Source organism: Palaemon carinicauda, unplaced genomic scaffold (genome assembly GCF_036898095.1).
Source record: "Palaemon carinicauda isolate YSFRI2023 unplaced genomic scaffold, ASM3689809v2 scaffold95, whole genome shotgun sequence".
Taxonomy (NCBI): domain Eukaryota; kingdom Metazoa; phylum Arthropoda; class Malacostraca; order Decapoda; family Palaemonidae; genus Palaemon; species Palaemon carinicauda.
In genome coordinates, this window is record NW_027172258.1 from 261,909 (window position 1) to 279,461 (window position 17,553).

General features: G+C 39.4%; 1 long non-coding RNA gene across 1 annotated transcript; it reads right to left on the bottom strand.

Annotated features, from left to right (window-relative positions):
* Positions 1 to 6,598: 6,598 nt before the first annotated feature.
* Positions 6,599 to 16,594, bottom strand: LOC137637725 (uncharacterized). Its single transcript, XR_011043763.1, has 3 exons — positions 16,275 to 16,594; positions 15,462 to 15,794; positions 6,599 to 13,894 (listed from the first exon to the last, which is right to left on the bottom strand). It is a non-coding gene; the product is annotated as an uncharacterized lncRNA (long non-coding RNA).
* Between the last annotated feature and the right edge of the window lie 959 nt (positions 16,595 to 17,553).

Genomic DNA, 17,553 nt, shown 5'->3' on the forward strand with positions numbered 1-17,553 from the left:
CATTCAAGGACCTAGTAACACCTTTTTTAAAGAATGAAAACTGTTTTAATCATTTGTTACTAGGTGGGACCTGGGGTGGGCCTTGGTTGGGTTTTCATTTTCTCTTTTTATAAATAAAAACAATCTTGCTAAGTCTTAGAGACAGTGCTTTCCTGTTCCTTTGGGAAACATGAAGGATTTTAAATAATTCCTTATCCATGTAAAGTCTGTTATTTTCTCATGTAAATATACATCAAATCATGTACTTGTGTTTTCTGTTGACCACCATTCCTAGATTTGCATTTGAACAATCTACAGAAATAATATCACAGGTTAATCCTGGTATTTATTCATTAGAAAACTTCTGTACCAAAAATAATTGGATCAAAGTAACCTCACTCTGAGAAAGTTTATGATTCTTGAATGCAAAACTTATTTCACCCAAATTTTTTATGAGGAACATGACTAAGCCCTTTTAGATGGACACTTGAAACTTACTGACTTGAACTATTTAAGGGTCACTCTAAAACATCATATTCCAACAAGCCAACTCTACCACCTAACATGGCAATATTAAATGACGTATTCTGGACCAAAGTTACAGAACTGAATGTCTGGATAAAACTGGTTGGAACAGAGACCTGGGTGAGAGAAAGAGAGAGAGAGAGAGGAGAGACACTGAGGGAAAGAATCATACACACAAGTCAATAAGAAAAGGGGGTAGGGAGGGAAGGAGAGAGAAGGGGGTTATGAAAAAGAAGTGTCTGGGATCCCATACCTCTCCATTAACTCTTCCTCTTCTTAACTTTTTCCTCCTCTTCAGGTGGGTGGCCACACTGCACTCCCTGCCCCATGCAACCCAAGAGGTGCTTTTAGGCATTTTAACTTATGTAAGGTATTTGAGATGTTAATAAAATTACCATGTTTATTTCTTTGATTTTTATTGTATCCTCTTATACATTATTATTTTACATGCAATTCAGTATACATTAAATACTCTCCCTGGAAAAATGCCTTTAGTGCAAGATGTTTGTTGCAAAGCTAGCTTGTTCAATATTGCCTATACTATTTTAAGCAAATTAGTTTGACCTGTTGTTTATACTCATTTTAGCAACAAGCAGCTTGCACTAAAGGCAGTACCTTTAACCAAAGATCAATTTAAGGTCAATTTATATAAAGTTTTTTTATTTTTGATCTTCATTAATTCATACCTTAATCAACTGGCACAGTCTCAAATTGAAAATGGACTTTAGTGCTGTAATATTTTCAACTTCACACACAATGGCTGAAAGTACATAAGATTAAATCTGGTCAGTTAGTCACTGAGGCTAAAGCATAAAAGCTATCAGCAATACAACATTAGGGAGAGTGTGTCACGGGTGGTACAAAACCTGGCTAGGGTGTAAGGAGAGATTTATCACAACAATAAGTCTCTTCCAACAGTGTTCATTTGGTAGGAAATTTAGTGTTGAGTTACAACCCTGGGGTGTAAATTGGCTGATCCAATAGAGTAAAGGTCCAGTGGTTAGAAACCATGCTGGAATAAAGTGGTAAAGGGAGCAATAGAGCAAAGGTCCAGAGATTGGAAACCCAACTAGTACAAAATTTCCACTAGAGTAAAGGTCCACAGGTTGGAAAACCTAGTTAGAAAGGTGGCAAAAAGTGCACTAGGGGTCAAAGGTACAGATTGGCAACCTAGCTGGAAGTACAGTAGCAATATGCAGTTGAACCACACATCTGGAGGTTAGAAACCCAGCTATTAGGTAGTGAAAACAGTGCAGTTGCACTATAGCAAAGATTGGAAGCCCAGCTGTAAGAAAGGTGGCAAACCCAGTATAATTGGACTAGAGAATAAAGGTCCAGAAGTTGAAAACCGAGCTAGAAGAACAATTATAAAAAGTGCAGTTGCAAGGTGACAAACAACACAGTAGCAAAAGGCTACCAAGTCCAGGAACCTTTGATAAACTTCTTCAGAATTAGAAAAAGCAACCATTATTAGCAGTACTCTGGAGAAGCAGTTTGCTACAGGCCTTGGGAACATAGTAAAGCAGCAGCAATGTGCAGAAAAATAAAACCAAGGTACAGATATAACCATACCTTAGAAGATATTTAACAAAGAATTCCATTATTTTGAATGAGTGACCAATTCATCAACCAGAATTAATCTGGCGGTTGATAAGAACCATGTCAAGAAAAAATATTAAAGGAAATTGAAATAGAAATAATGAAAAATGCAAAGCAGGTCCAATGGTTACAATAAAGAAAATTACTTTTTGCTTATCAAATGTAATGCAGAGGAGACAATGCAGGCCAATTACTTTCCAAGAGTTCTTTGAAATATACAAGAATTTGAGGAAAAACCAGGAAAGCAACCAAGGTTAATGGTGTTACAACATTCAAAACTGTTGAAACTACAAATGACAACAGGAAACCAATAGTTACAAGTGAAATGACCAAGAGGTGTGGTTGCCGAGGGAAGTATAATCCAAAAGACTGGTTTGTAAAGCTAGGAAAAATACAAATTACTTAAAAGGCATGTGAAGACCTAAGAGTTGGAATATATTCCACAATCCTCACCCTCACCTAGGGAGGATAGAAATTCTTCACGATCTAAGAAATGGAACCTAAGTTAGTTCATTAACAAAGTCAGATCAAGATAGAAATACTTTGACCTTAAGATAGGAGCAGAAAGAATGGAGAAGTTACTACAGACAAGATGCTTACTGTCCTGTAAGGGATCTGGGCTAGCTACACCAATAATTGAGCAGCCACCACAAGAACAAACAAATGCGTGAAGAGGCTTGAGAGTACTCTTGCAGAATTAAGACCGTGAACATGGTCTACAGCATAAACACACTATCCCTAATTGCCCTGCAAGATTCCGAGAAGATAAGGTTAGGGCTAAACTCGACTTTGAGAGTTCCAGTCCTACCTAGAATCTCTCAGCAGTCGAGGTACAGTATATGCTTTACTAATAGACTCCTGAAGTCTGAAAGTGATAGTATTAGAGACAACTTTCGCTATTCTGCCCATGCTAAAGAAGTTACGGGCTTCTTCAAGACACCACTGCATAACCCTAAAAAGAGCCACAAAAGCCTCTCTTCTCCGTACCACTTCCGACTCTACACAGAGATGGGATAGAGGACTCAAACCTGGAATTATGCCCCATCAGCGAAAGAGTTTTACCATGTGCTTTGGTACTAGACTAAGGAATTCATACACCTCTTAGAATAAGAGACTAAGGCAGAGATATCCAGTCACTCTCCTAACCAAAGGCAGTTACGAGTCAGAATCTTGACTGAGGTCTTCTCTAAAAAGGCTCGGACAAAGTATTCAAAAACAGCAAGACTGAGGAGAATTCTATCCCCTACCATCAGAAATACCAAGCTAAAGTCTGAGGGTAGCCTTGACTTATGCAACCGAGAGGAGCTTCTCCCAGCCAGGATGAACAGAAACTGCGATGGTGTAGAAATGATCCAACTCTAGAAGAATCTTTTGTGATATCCATCATAGAAAATGCCCCACTTCCCTGGGAGTGAAGGCCTTGAGAGTTCGTTTGGGATCTCGACAAAGCAGAGCAGGAAACCATTCCCACGAGACCATCTGGGAGCCACTCGAATCAAAGTGTACTGGTCTATTACCTCCCAACAGATTTGCAAAAGGAACAGGATTTAATGGAGACTGGGTGTAACCATCCAAGTGATCCCATGGATGTTGTAAGGCAACTTTGATGCAGATCATGGGGTTGATAAGGAGGGGAAACCTAGGGCACTTATTATATAGCCGTAAGGTGAACCAGTGTCGATTTCCGTAGAGCCCTACAACCAGAAGCCTATCTGATACATCTGGATATAGGGACCACTATGACCATTGGCAACTAAATTGATTCGGCCAGCCCATTCTCCTTGCCAGGAATGTTCCAAACTGACAACTCCCTGGCATGTAATGCTGTCCTGAAATGCCTTTGATTTCTCAGCTTTTAGAGCTACACATGATGGTGGTGTGTCAGCAACTAACTGGATCTCTCCTTAACGTTATTGGAAGGCTTGTAGTGCTATTAACGGTCTTCAATTCCAGGACTTCAAAGTAGTTGCTTCATCCGACCACAAATATGACAACCCTGTTGTTAAGGTGTGCGGCAACCCGTGACACATCTGCGTACCATTGCATGTCAAGACGCAAAGTAGTGGGCCTCTCATACAAGGGTTCCTCTTTAGCCAAGAGGTAAGATCTACCCATGTCTCCTATTCTCATCAGCATGAGGGATGGCAATCCCCGGTGACGAAGCAGTTTCTTCAAAAAGTACCTGAAGAGATCTCAAGAGTTCCAGTCCTACCTAGAATCTCTCAGCAGTCGAGGTACAGTATATGCTTTGCTAATAGACTCCTGAAGTCTGAAAGCGATAGTATTCGAGACACTTTACTCTATTCTGCCCGTGCTAGTGAAGTTACAGGCTTCTTCAGACACCACTGCAGAACCTTAAAAAGAGCAACTAAAGCCTCTTCTCTCCGTACCACTTCAGGCTCTACACAGAGATGGGATAGAGGACTCAAACTTGGAATTATGTCCCATCAGCCAGTGTTTTTCCATGTTCTTTGGTACTTGACTAAGGAATTCCTACACCTCTTAGAATAGGAGACTTGGCAGAGATATCAAGTCACTCTCCTAACCTTTTCACCGATTATAAGGCAACAAGGACGGTCTTGCAAGTCAGAATCTTGACTGAGGTCTTCTCTAAAAAGGCTCAGACAAGGTGTTAAAAACAGCAAGACTGAGGAGAGTTCTATCCCCTACCATCAGAAGAACCAAACTCAAGTCTGAGGGTAGCCTTGACTTATGCAACCGAGAGGAGCTTCTCCCAGCCAGGAAGAACCGAAACTCTGCGATCTGATACAAATAATCCAACTCTAGAAGAATCATTTTGTGATATCCATCATAGAAAATGCCCCACTTCCCTGGGAGTGAAGGCCACGAGTTTGTTTGGGATCTCGGCAAGGCAGAGCAGGAAACCATTCCCATGAGACCATCTGGGAGCCACTCGAATCGTGTACTGGTCTAATACCCCACAACAGATTAGCAAAAGGAACAGGATTGAATGGAGACTGGGTGTAACCATTCAAGTTGTCCCATGGATGTTGGAAGGCAACTTTTTGATAGATCATGGGGTTGATAAGGAGGGGAAACCTAGGGCACTTATTATCTAGCCGTAAGGTGAACCAGTGTCGATTTCCGTAGAGCCCTACAACCAGAAGCCTATCTGATACATCTGCATGTAGGGACCAATATGACCATTGGCAACTTAAGTGACTCTGCCAGCCCATTCTCCTTGCCAGGAATGCTACCAACTGACACCTTCCTGGCATGTAATTTTGTCCTGAAAGGCATTTGCTTTCTCAGCTTGTAGAGCTACACGTGGTGGTGGTGTCAGCAACTAACTGAATGTCTCCTTAACATTATTGGAAGGTTTGTAGCGCTACAACGGCTGCTAATTCCAGGACTTCAAAGTAGTTGCTTCATCTGACCACAAATATGACAATCCTGTTGTTAAGGTGTGCAGTAACCCGTGACACATCCGCGTACCATTGCATGTCAAGAGGAGAAGTAGAGTGGGACTCTCATACAAGGGTTCCTCTTTAGCCAAGAGGTAAGATCTACCCATGGCCTATTCCCATCAGCACGAGGGATGGCAATCCTTGGTGACGAAGCAGATTCTTCAAAAAGTACCTTTAGAGATCTCGAGAGTTCCAGTCCTACCTAGAATATCTCTGCAGTCGAGGTACAGTATATGCTTTACTAATAGACACCTGAAGTCTGAAAGCGATAGTATTAGACACTTTACTCTTTCTGCCCGTGCTAGTGAAGTTACAGACACACCGGGCTTCTTCAGACACCACTGCAGAACCTTAAAAAGAGCAACTAAAGCCTCTTCTCTCCGTACCACTTCAGGCTCTACACAGAGATGGGATAGAGGACTCAAACTTGGAATTATGTCCCATCAGCGAAAGTGTTTTTCCATGTGCTTTGGTACTAGACTAAGGAATTCCTACACCTCTTAGAATAGGAGACTAAGGCAGAGATATTCAGTCACTCTCCTAACCTTTTCACAGATTATAAGACAACAAAGACGGTTACTAGTCAGAATCTTGACTGAGGTCTTCTCTAAAAAGGCTCAGACAAGGTGTTAAAAACAGCAAGACTGAGGAGAGTTCTATCCCCTACCATCAGAAGAACCAAACTCAAGTCTGAGGGTAGCCTTGACTTATACAACAGAGGATTTACTCCCAGCCAGGAAGAAGTGAAACTCTGCGATCTGGTGTAGAAATGATCTAACTCTTAAGGCCCAAGAGAGTTCGTTTGGGATCTCGACAAAGCAGAGCAGGAAACCATTCCCACAAGACCATCTGGGAGCCACTCGAATCAATGTGTACTGGTCTAATATCCCACAACAGATTAGCAAAAGGAACAGGATTTAATGGAGACTGGGTGTAACCATTCTAGTTATCCCAAGGATGTTGGAAGGCAACTTTGATGCAGATCATGGGGTTGATAAGGAGGGAAACCTAGGGCACTTATCTAGCCGTAAGGTGAACCAGAGTGGTGATTTCCCGTAGAGTCCTACAACCAGAAGCCTATATGATACATCTGGATGTAGGGACCACTATGACCATTGGCAACTAATGTGATTCTGCCAGCTTATTCTCCTTGCCAGGAATGTTCCCAACTGAAAACTCCCTGGCATGTAATGTCCTAAAATGCATTTGCTTTCTCAGCTTGTAGAGCTACACATAAGGTGGTGGTGTGTCAGCAACTAACTGGATGTCTCCTTAACGTAAGCTTGTAGAGCTACACATAAGGTGGTGGTGTGTCAGCAACTAACTGGATGTCTCCTTAACGTAAGCTTGTAGAGCTACACATAAGGTGGTAGCGTGTCAGCAGCTAACTGGATGTCTCCTTAACGTAAGCTTGTAGAGTTACACATATAGTGGTGGTGTGTCAGCAACTGGATGTCTCCTTAACGTTATTGGAAGGCTTGTAGCACTACAACGGCTGCTAATTCCAGGACTTCAAAGTAGTTGCTTCATCCGACCACAAATATGACAACCCTGTTGTTAAGGTGTGCGGCAACCCGTGACACATCTACGTACCATTGCATGTCAAGACGCAAAGTAGTGGGACTCTCATACAAGGGTTCCTCTTTAGCCAAGAGGCAAGATCTACCAGTGTCCTATTCCCATCAGCACGAGGGATGGCAATCACTGATGACGAAGCAGATTCTTCAAAAAGTACCTGAAGAGATCTCGTGCAAAGACACTTGCTTTTGAGGTACAGTACCGTACCAGCTTCTCAAGTGCAGAACAGCAGTCAAGATTATTTTGTGGAATCAAATATAACTTGCCAGCACCGCCAAGTGTTTTAACCTCAGCTTGGGTAAGAAATTCAACTTCACCTCTATTATCACAATTCCAATGTCATGACGAAAGCGGAAAATTAACCTTAATCATGTCACTACCGACACATGAAGACCAGGATCACTGACTTGAGGAATACATCCACATTTGAATGTACTGTATTCCTTAGTCCCTAAATTACTACCCAGAATATCATCTGAACAAACTCCTGAGGAGCAGAAGCACAGAGACATGAAAACAGCATATGAAACTGTTACAGAAGGGAAGCATTAATAATGATCTAATGCACAGGTAAAGTATGGATCTTTCAGATTCACTGAAAGCATAAAGTCGTCACCCTATGGGATTCTTTGGCGGATCCACTCAAAACTCCCTCTTACCTATGCCTGCAAGGCAAGGGCTCTTGGAAGAATGGATGCGTATACTCTTGGCAAAAGAGAAAAGGGGAGAGGAACAATGGGAAGAGGGTAGTAAGCAGCGACACTGGGTGGGGTCGGTGCCGGAAAAACGGAGCTGTAGCATCAGTGGCTATAGAGGCAGTCCAGAACCTAAGGACAGTCACAGTGGGGCCGGGGATCAAAGCTGCGACCAAAGATCACAACCCAGACCATGTACATCAGCCCTGTGGGCCTATAAGAACAGTGTCATAGCAACATTCTGGTAGCAAGAGACAAAAGCCTGGCTCTAATGGGGCAGATGATGGAGGTCGTGACCCTCTGCATTGGCCCTTGGGAATTGAAGTGTCAATAAGGAGCCCTTCATACAGCTACCAAGGCTTTCTCTACTTCTTCATCTAAGAAGTTAATGGTCAGAAACCAAAGAGGACGATGAGGAAGAACGTGCATGTTTCCCAACCTCCATTCAGGCACTAAAAGCACAGTTGAAGTCCGTAAGAACCCTCGGATGACTTTTCACCAAGGGAAGAAACCACAGGGGTTGCTATAACAGGAACCACAACACTGGAGAATAATGTCTCATGGAGGGATAGTCACATTTACAGGGGAGCGAAGCCAGAGAACCCCCAAGCAGAAGTAGAAGTGAAGCACAAGGGAAAGGGGGGGATGGGTGACTTGGTGAAGGGGATGCACAGGTAACCCCTGCCACCGGAGAAACTGTCCTCCCTGCCCGAAGGAGGGAAATCACTGCAGACACCATCGGAAACAATGATCGGCCTACTGTACTTGAAAGACTTAAGGGGACCAAAACCTCCTTAGGTTACTCTCATCCTCAGTGGTAGGCAAATGGAGAAGAGCCTCCAACCTCTAAAGGGTTGGGGCAACTGCAGGAGGAACCCCATATGCCACCAGAACTTGAGAGCTCACAGACATAGATCAGAGGGCTCCTTGCTCCTATAACATTCCCTGGGATTGAGCCAGAGGAGTAAGGAAAGCAGCAAAAGCAGACGCACCTGATAAGCGTGAAGAAAAAGCATAGCTCTTCCTTCCCCCTCAAAGCATACATCTGCCACCACAAAGAGGTCACAACTAACACTCGACATATGGGATTGACTGATAACAATAATAAAGTCCATCTTCCCAGAATCGAGTGTCTCACTTCACATAACAATCGGTAGACAACATTCACTTCCTGAAAAAGAAAAAAGAAAAGAAGTTTGATGCGGCCAGAAACCAAAAGTGAAGAGACCTTGACAAGGGGGCGACACTCCTCCCCCCTTGGTCCACCCTATTGCTTAACTGCTCGTTAAACTATTCAGTGGCGCTCCAGCATCAGGCTGAAAACATACCCCTTATCTGAACGATGGTTTGAATTTGCATAGGAACAAATTCTCGTGACTAACTGTCTCCAGATACAATTTATAATACAATACTTATAAATTATAAAACACCAAAAATGTGATTTACATTAAAATCCCTTCTTCTGCCATTTGATTTTACTCATCATGAAACTCTATTCAACAAGACAAATGATAAACACTTCGAACCAAAGGTAAAAAAAAGTTAACCGAGGCTCTACACAAACTATAGATTACCCAAGCTCTCAAACAACCAATATAAGCCTAATAAACTAATTTTCTTTGGACCAGTTTTCTACCACAAAAACAATTAAAATTCTAATTGCTATAAAACTGTCAATGAATATATCTATGCTTTTGACGTTATCGAACCTATAACTGCACATTTCAATTTTACATCCCTCACTGTAAGCTTTATTCTGACCAATGTTCTGTCGAGCTAAAAGAGAAAAGTCATCAATTTAAAAAAGGTCTGAGCTAAAAGAGAAAAGTCATCAATTTAAAAAAGGTCTGAGCTAAAAGAGAAAAGTCATCAATTTAAAAAAGGTCTGAGCTAAGAGAAAAGTCATCAATTTAAAAAAGGTCTGAGCTAAAAGAGAAAAGTCATCATTTTAAAAAAGGTCTGAGCTAAAAGAGAAAAGTCATCAATTTAAAAAAGGTCTGAGCTAAAAGAGAAAAGTCATCAATTTAAAAAAGGTCTGAGCTAAAAGAGAAAAGTCATCAATTTAAAAAAGGTCTGAGCTAAGAGAAAAGTCATCAATTTAAAAAAGGTCTGAGCTAAAAGAGAAAAGTCATCAATTTAAAAAAGGTCTGAGCTAAAAGAAAAAGTCATCCATTTAAAAAAGGTCTGAGCTAAAAGAGAAAAGTCATCAATTTAAACAAGGTCTACAACATCTAATTTGGTAAAAGAAAATCAAGACTAACAGGGTATTCCTACGATATAAGGGGGGAACATACAAGGAATTCAGGTTTGAATTACACCAGGAATTCAGGTTTGAATTACGCAAGGAATTCAGGTTTGAATTACGCAAGGAATTCAGGTTTGAATTACGCAAGGAATTCAGGTTTGAATTACGCAAGGAATTCAGGTTTGAATTACACAAGGAATTCAGGTTTGAATTACACAAGGAATTCAGGTTTGAATTACACCAGGAATTCAGGTTTGAATTACACCAGGAATTCAGGTATGAATTACAAGACAGAGAGAAGACAGGGGACAGCCATCATACCAAGTGCAAGTCCATAAGTTATAGTCAACATAGAAACCCCTAAGTTATAGTCAACATAGAAACCCCTAAGTTATAGTCAACATAGAAACCCCTTAGTTATAGTCAACATAGAAACCCCTAAGTTATAGTCAGCATAGAAACCCCTAAGTTATAGTCAGCATAGAAACCGCTAAGTTATAGTCAACATAGAAACCCCGAAGTTATAGTCAACATAGAAACGTTTATATATGTAGTGACGAGTTGTCTAGCGACAAAGTTTGAAGTATATTAAACAAGATCTTCATATATAGAACATGGCAGGAAGAACAGATTACATATACTCCCGATGAAGACCCAAGAAAAACAATTTCTTAAAAGTTGACTTGAAATTTGGATTAAACACAAGATAAAAAAGTCCTATATCATTATTACTAGCTAAGTTACAACCCTAGTGGGAAAAGCAATACGCTATAAGCCCAAGGGTTCCAACAGGGAAATATAGCCCAGAAAGTTAAGAAAACAAGGAAATAAACAAACTACAAGTAATGAACAGTTAAAATATTTTTAAAACCTAACATTATAATGGATATTTCATATATAAATTATGAAAAATAAAACATGAGAAATATAGAATACTGTGCCTGGGTGCACCTTCAAGCATGAGCTAAAAAAGAAAAAAGTTCCCAATTTATAACAAGGTCTGCAACATACGCTTCAACAATAAATTAGGACTATACAATATTCCAGAAATGCCTAAAAATTTGTAGAAAACCAGTAGATACGGAAATAACTATAAGACCTGTAAGAAGGCCCAGGAAATTAGGGACAAAAGAGGACATAAAAGGGATTCGGATATGAATTACAGGACAAAAATAAGACAGTGGACACCTATCATATGAAGAGTAACTCCACAAGAATTTGTAGCCAATGTAGAAATGCTTTTAACTATAGTGAAGAATCATATCTAATGAAAAAAGTTTGAAAATATGATTATAAAAGATGTTTGTAAACAATGTGACAGGAAGGCCAAATAACAGAAATTACTGATGAATATGTTGACCCAAGATAAAAAATAAATTCTTGAACAAAGTTGACGACCTTCCACTTGATGTCAAGAATAGCAAAAATGTGGCAGCTTCCAAGAAAAACCTGAAGACTTATCTTTTTAGAAAGTGTTATAATAGTGACCTGAAAACTATTAAGCCTGAATACAAATGCTAGCGAAATAACTGATAAGATAGAGCAAAATATCTGGAAAGAAATTATCTTCACACACCAAGGCCCGCCTGAACAGACTAAGTGTCTGATGAAGGGCGAGAAATAAACCCGTAAAAGTAAAAAGTAAAAGTAACAAGACGCACTTTAATAAGTTACAAGTTCCAAACAATCACAGTAAAGTAGAAAATGGAAATGAAGGCCAAAAGTGAACAAAATAGAACAGTGAGGAACACACCTAATAGTAATCTTGCGAAGATTAAACCTAGATGGAAAAGACAGACTTGTTTTCAACATAATGGAGTCAACATCCATAAAAATCTGACATCATGGATAGAAATAGAGAGAGGAATGCACCAGGGATGTTTTTTGTCTCCAAACCTATTTGCAATATATGGGGAAAATACCTTGAGAAACATAATAGATACAGTATCAGTATTGGAGGAGTCAATATGAATAACATCATGTATATGACAGTGATCATTGCTGACACTGCCAAAAAGTTACAACAATCAAACAACTTTGTTTACCTGGGTAGTATGGTGCCTCAAGATGGTAGAGAAAAAATGAGAAATAAGAGAATCCTGATAACAAAAATGCATTTAAAAATATAAAAAAATATGCCGATATATAATAGAGTTGGTGTACAAACAAGAATTAGGGCTTTAAGAACATATGTGTGGTCCACCCTTATGGATGGGTCGGAAAGCTGGACAATAATGAGTTGAGAAACAAGCTAAATACAGCAGAAATGATATTTTACAAGAGTATGCTTAGAATATCTTGGAGGGACAAAGTAACAAATGAAACGATAATGGCAAGTTTTGGAGTGCAAAGAGCAATGGCAAAGGAAATAAAAGAGACCAAACCGAGTTTTGCTGGGCTATTCATAAGGAGAGAAAATTGAGCACTAATGTCTCACTGGGAGGATAGAGGGGAAAGCAGAGAATTAAAGTACATGGACAGCATTGTGGTGGTCTTTGGGGGTAATTATACAAACAAATGAAGTGATACAAATGGCTAGAGGCAGGGAGAGGGAGAGGTGGAGATAACTGACCACCACCGTCCAAGACATGGCATTTACGTAAGTACTGTAAGGCTGCATGGAAATGTCATAAATGATCAAAACAGTTGAGAACTAATGCGTCTATAAAAGTTAACAATGATAATGTTAAATTTGTAGAAGTATTCAGGTGAAAGAATGCCAGGAAAACAAAGAGAAGAGTTCAATGGCTTGTCAGAGACCGAATCTATTACCAACAGACAAAATGATTAATAATTTTCTCTTTAGTTTGACAGAACATTGGACAAAACCTTACTAATCATCTAAGTTATCAATATTACTCCAAGAAATTTTGACTTCAACTTAATTAACTCCTGTCACACCAGTTAAATTTAACATAAAGGTTTGGAATCTAGTCTCCATTTCACAAATAAAAAAAATCTAAAATGGGATTTTAGCAGAAATATTCATAAATAAAAAAAAATATCTATTTACTCCACTTAAGACAATTCTAATACAATATATTACTCATATTTAAAGGCAATCCTATTTCAACTCCTCTACAGGGGCAATCCTATTAAAATATATTACTCCCCTACAGAAGAACTCAATTCACAGCTTTCAACATTGACCCAAGATATAATTCATGAATAAACCTATAATGGTTCTGGTCCCATACCTCCAATTCATTAGTGTCTTCCCAATGATTTAGAAGACTAGTTACATAATGTTTGAAATTACTGTCTACATATTCCTCAACCTGAAAATTAATTGATATACCTTCCATATATATTTATTTATGATAGAACAAGTTGAGTATAACCTGGCTGTTATTAGTAATATAACAAATTGCTTGTTAAAAGTACAGCAGTTTTATAAATGTTGTTATATTGGGTTGGTGATCATTTACCAAGGAGCAGTTAACATTTACCTCTGGCTACGTAAATACTCATCTCACTAGTCTGTATATAGATACTGGATCAAAAGGATTATGGTAGCTTCGGTTGAAGACAAATAAAGAAGGTTTAAGGACATATATCACCGAACCAAATCTCATAAGTCATAATAGATAATAACCAAAATTCTTTCACTCTTAAGTTTCATGATTATTTTAATGGCAGTAAAAATGTAAAAACAACAAAATCCTTCACTGCAAAGGTTATAAAGATAACACCAAGCTTTTATTTATATCATAAGCGTTTAGATTATGTCCAAGGCCGAGGGACGAGGCCAACCTAGTAGGTGCAGCTGCTCCAAAGAGGCTTTCCCTCTGGTACTTCTTGTATACGTTCCACTGGCGAAAAATTTGACAGGGCAGCAGGCATACCTGAAAGATAAAAGATGATAATCAGATCGCTGTATTATGAAGTTGATGTACACATGAACTACCACAGAAAAGTAAAAATAAAAAAGTTCTGGTGATGTTGAAGAACTTACACATCATGAATGGTAAACCTAACCTAACCTAACTTCCTTGACATAAGTCTTCAAAAGACCAAACAATCATATCTTTATGCTATTGAAAGATTGTTTTTAAGGAAAGGTGGACGCCAGAGAAATATAAAGTTAAAAAAGCAAACAGCTGGGTACAAAGATGTCTAATGATATGGTTCACATTATTTACCATAGAAAAGTTTTGGTGATATTGAAGATTTTAAACATGAAACGGAAATGACTTCCTCGGCACAGTCTTCGAAAAACCAAGCAATCACATCTCTAGGCTATTAAGAATTTACTTGAACGTAAGGTGGACACCATAGGAATAAACAGCTAAAAAAGGGGAACAGCTGGGCACAAAAACATCAAATGATAAGGTTCAAAGATGCACGAGAGGATTGTACTGCAACCTGCATTCGGTAGCCTCAATAAATCACTGGATTGAAATATTTTCTAGTACAGCAGTATCTCCTTCCTGGATACACACTTCTACTTTAGGTATTCTTTTTTCTTTCCCACTACTATCCCGACATTAATGGGTTGGTTGCCTGATACCACCTCTCCAATGCCTTCTACCGAAGGCATCCTTTTCCACCAAAGCTTTTCTTTCCATATCACCCTCAACCTTACCTCTCCCGTCTAATTTTCTACCTCCCGCTCGATCTCCTCCCCCTAAAAGGTTCCTCCTAAGGGCTCACTCCCTCCCCACCGTCCATCCACAACACGTGTCTACAACATCTCGGTTGGGACACACTGATCACCTCAATGATCTTCACAACACCTGCCATTTTTACTTCATCATTTTACAATCTATCAAGCAGTGATATTTCCATTATCCACCTCAGCATTCTCATCTTCTTCTATAAAGCTTTGATTACTATTTTCATCTTATAGAGTCTTAAGAGCCCACATTTCCAATCCATACATTAGCACTGGTCTTACTACTGTGCTATAGAATACTCTATAATTATGAAAATAAAAATACTTCATAAATATAATAGATAACAGGCATGCTCTAATTTCCTGTCAATAAAAGATAGTATGCAGGTCATGGTTATAAAATACAAGTTATATTTAGGAAAATTTTGGGTGGATATTTTTAAGCAATAAATGCACTGAATGTTGGATAACCATCTGTTAATGAAAATAATTTACATGCAACTATAATGAGAGAGAGAGAGAGAGAAATGCAGTGAATGTTGGATAACCATTTGTTAATGAAAATAATTTACATGCAACTATAATGAGAGAGAGAGAGAGAGAGAGAGAGAGAGAGAGAGAGAGAGAGAGAGAGAGAGAGAGAGAGAGAGATAAATGCAGTGAATGTTGGATAACCATTTGTTAATGAAAATAATTTACATGCAACTATATTGAGAGAGAGAGAGAGAGAGAGAGAGAGAGAGAGAGAGAGAGAGAGAGAGAGAGAGAGAGAGAGAGAGAGAGAGAGAGACCCGTACCTTTGAAAATTGAGTCAAAATATGGAGAGCAGGCTGCTAAAACACTTCGGTGGGCCTGAAACTGAAGTCCTGCTACATGAAGAATGACATCACAACAGCGAACCAGTTCCCGTTGGCTTCTTAATTTCTCATGGCATTATCAGGGAGCAGTGTCAAAGCCATTGCTTTGGGCTGCGGCACCCTAGCAGTCCCAGCTGAACTCGGCTGAGTCCCTGGTTAGGCTGGAGGAACGTAGAGAGTAGAGGTCCCCTTTTTTGTTTTGTTTCTTGTTGATGTCGGCTACCCCCCAAAATCGGGGGAAGTGCCTTTGGTATATGGATGGATATTTAACATCTGAAAATATAAAATTCAAGCTATATTGTTGGGTTCAGGAAAGTTACACGAACAAAATTATCAGTCAAGGCCAGCTGAAAACATGATGAAAAATTTAGGCACTGAAAAAATAATCTTATATAAGAATTACCTAAGATTCATGCTCTAGCCTTTCTATTATTATTACTATCCAAGCTACAACCCCAATTGGAAAAGCAAGATGCTATAAGCCCAGGGGCTCCAATGAGGAAAAATAGCCCAGTGAGGAAAGGAAATAAGGAAATCAATAACTGAAGAGAACAAATTAACAATAAATCATTCTAGAAAAAGTAACGTCAAAAGAGATATGTCATATATAAACTATTAATAACGTCAAAAACAAATCTGTCATATATAAACTATAAAAAGACTAATGTCCGCCTGGTCAACAAAAAGGCATTTGCTCCAACTTTGAACTTTTGAACTTCTACTGATTCAACAACTGACTAAAATAAAATATACCTGTACAAGAACATTTTGTTTCCATGACGTATGTAAAACCGCTTCTTTCTGTGGGATACAGGAGCTGGTAAATAAAGTAGATATCTTCCAGGAAGTAGTTTTCCTGATGCCTCTTCTGCTAATTCGTCCACTGGTCCACTGCTTCATTTCCGGACACACCCACATGACCTGGAACCCAGTAAAACTTAACTTCCTCGCCTGCAGAACGATAAATATACAGCCACTCTTAAAAAGTTTAAAACTAAAGGGTTCATAGGATTTGAAAACTGTCAATGCCTGCAACACACTACTTGCATCACTAAAAATGGTAAAATTTTCCGCTTTCATTAATGCTACTTTTTTTCAAGAACAGTCAGGATACCATACAGCTCTGCTGTAAAGATAGAGGATGCTAAAGGGAGTGTACATTTATAGCTCAAATGACAAAATTGGAAGTAATTTGAATTATTTCTAGCAATACAAACCTGGAACTCTTTGCTGTGGAGGGTCACCTCTAGGTAGGTGGAAGACAAAAACCAACAGTCTGGCATCTGTCCCGGGACGGCCACTGTTTTGTGATACCTTGAGGGATCCTGCACCGTGTCATCCTCACAGGATAATGGCCTGGGCAATCATTGCTGAGAGAGAGAGAGAGAGAGAGAGAGAGAGAGAGAGAGAGAGAGAGAGAGAGAGAGAGAGAGAGAGAGAGAGAGAGAGAGAGAGAGAGAGAGAGAGGAGAATTTTTTCAATTTCATCAATAATTCTATTTTCCATTCCAAAGGTAAGGCTATGACAGTTTTATTTTAAGACATCTTATTAATACCAAATATAAAGGGAGTTACTGTAACATCCCACAAACACATACCATATCAGGTCAACAAATGCATAATGACTGCAAACTAAGGTTAATTAAACAATGCAACAAATATAAGGAATTACAGGTCCTCAACTTAAAAATCTAATTGGTTCTAAAAAACTGTTTAGGTCGAATTGTTTGCAAGTTGAATTTTGTTAAATTTTGGTCTAGGGTAGGCTTAACCTGACTTACAGGCCTAAAATTTCCTGATACAAAACTCAAAAAATAGTAAAGTTTCATAAGAAATATTTTAACCATACAAACCGGAGACCTTTAATAAGAGCACGACTTTGGCACAGCTGGAAATGGCCGCTAAGCATTCAATGAGGTCAACACGCCAGGCTGTCAGGTCACCTGCCCACCTGATAGGTAGCACTACTTTCACTTTGACCTTTGACCTGGGACTTAACCCTTTTACCCCCGGGCTATTTGGAAATTTCCAAC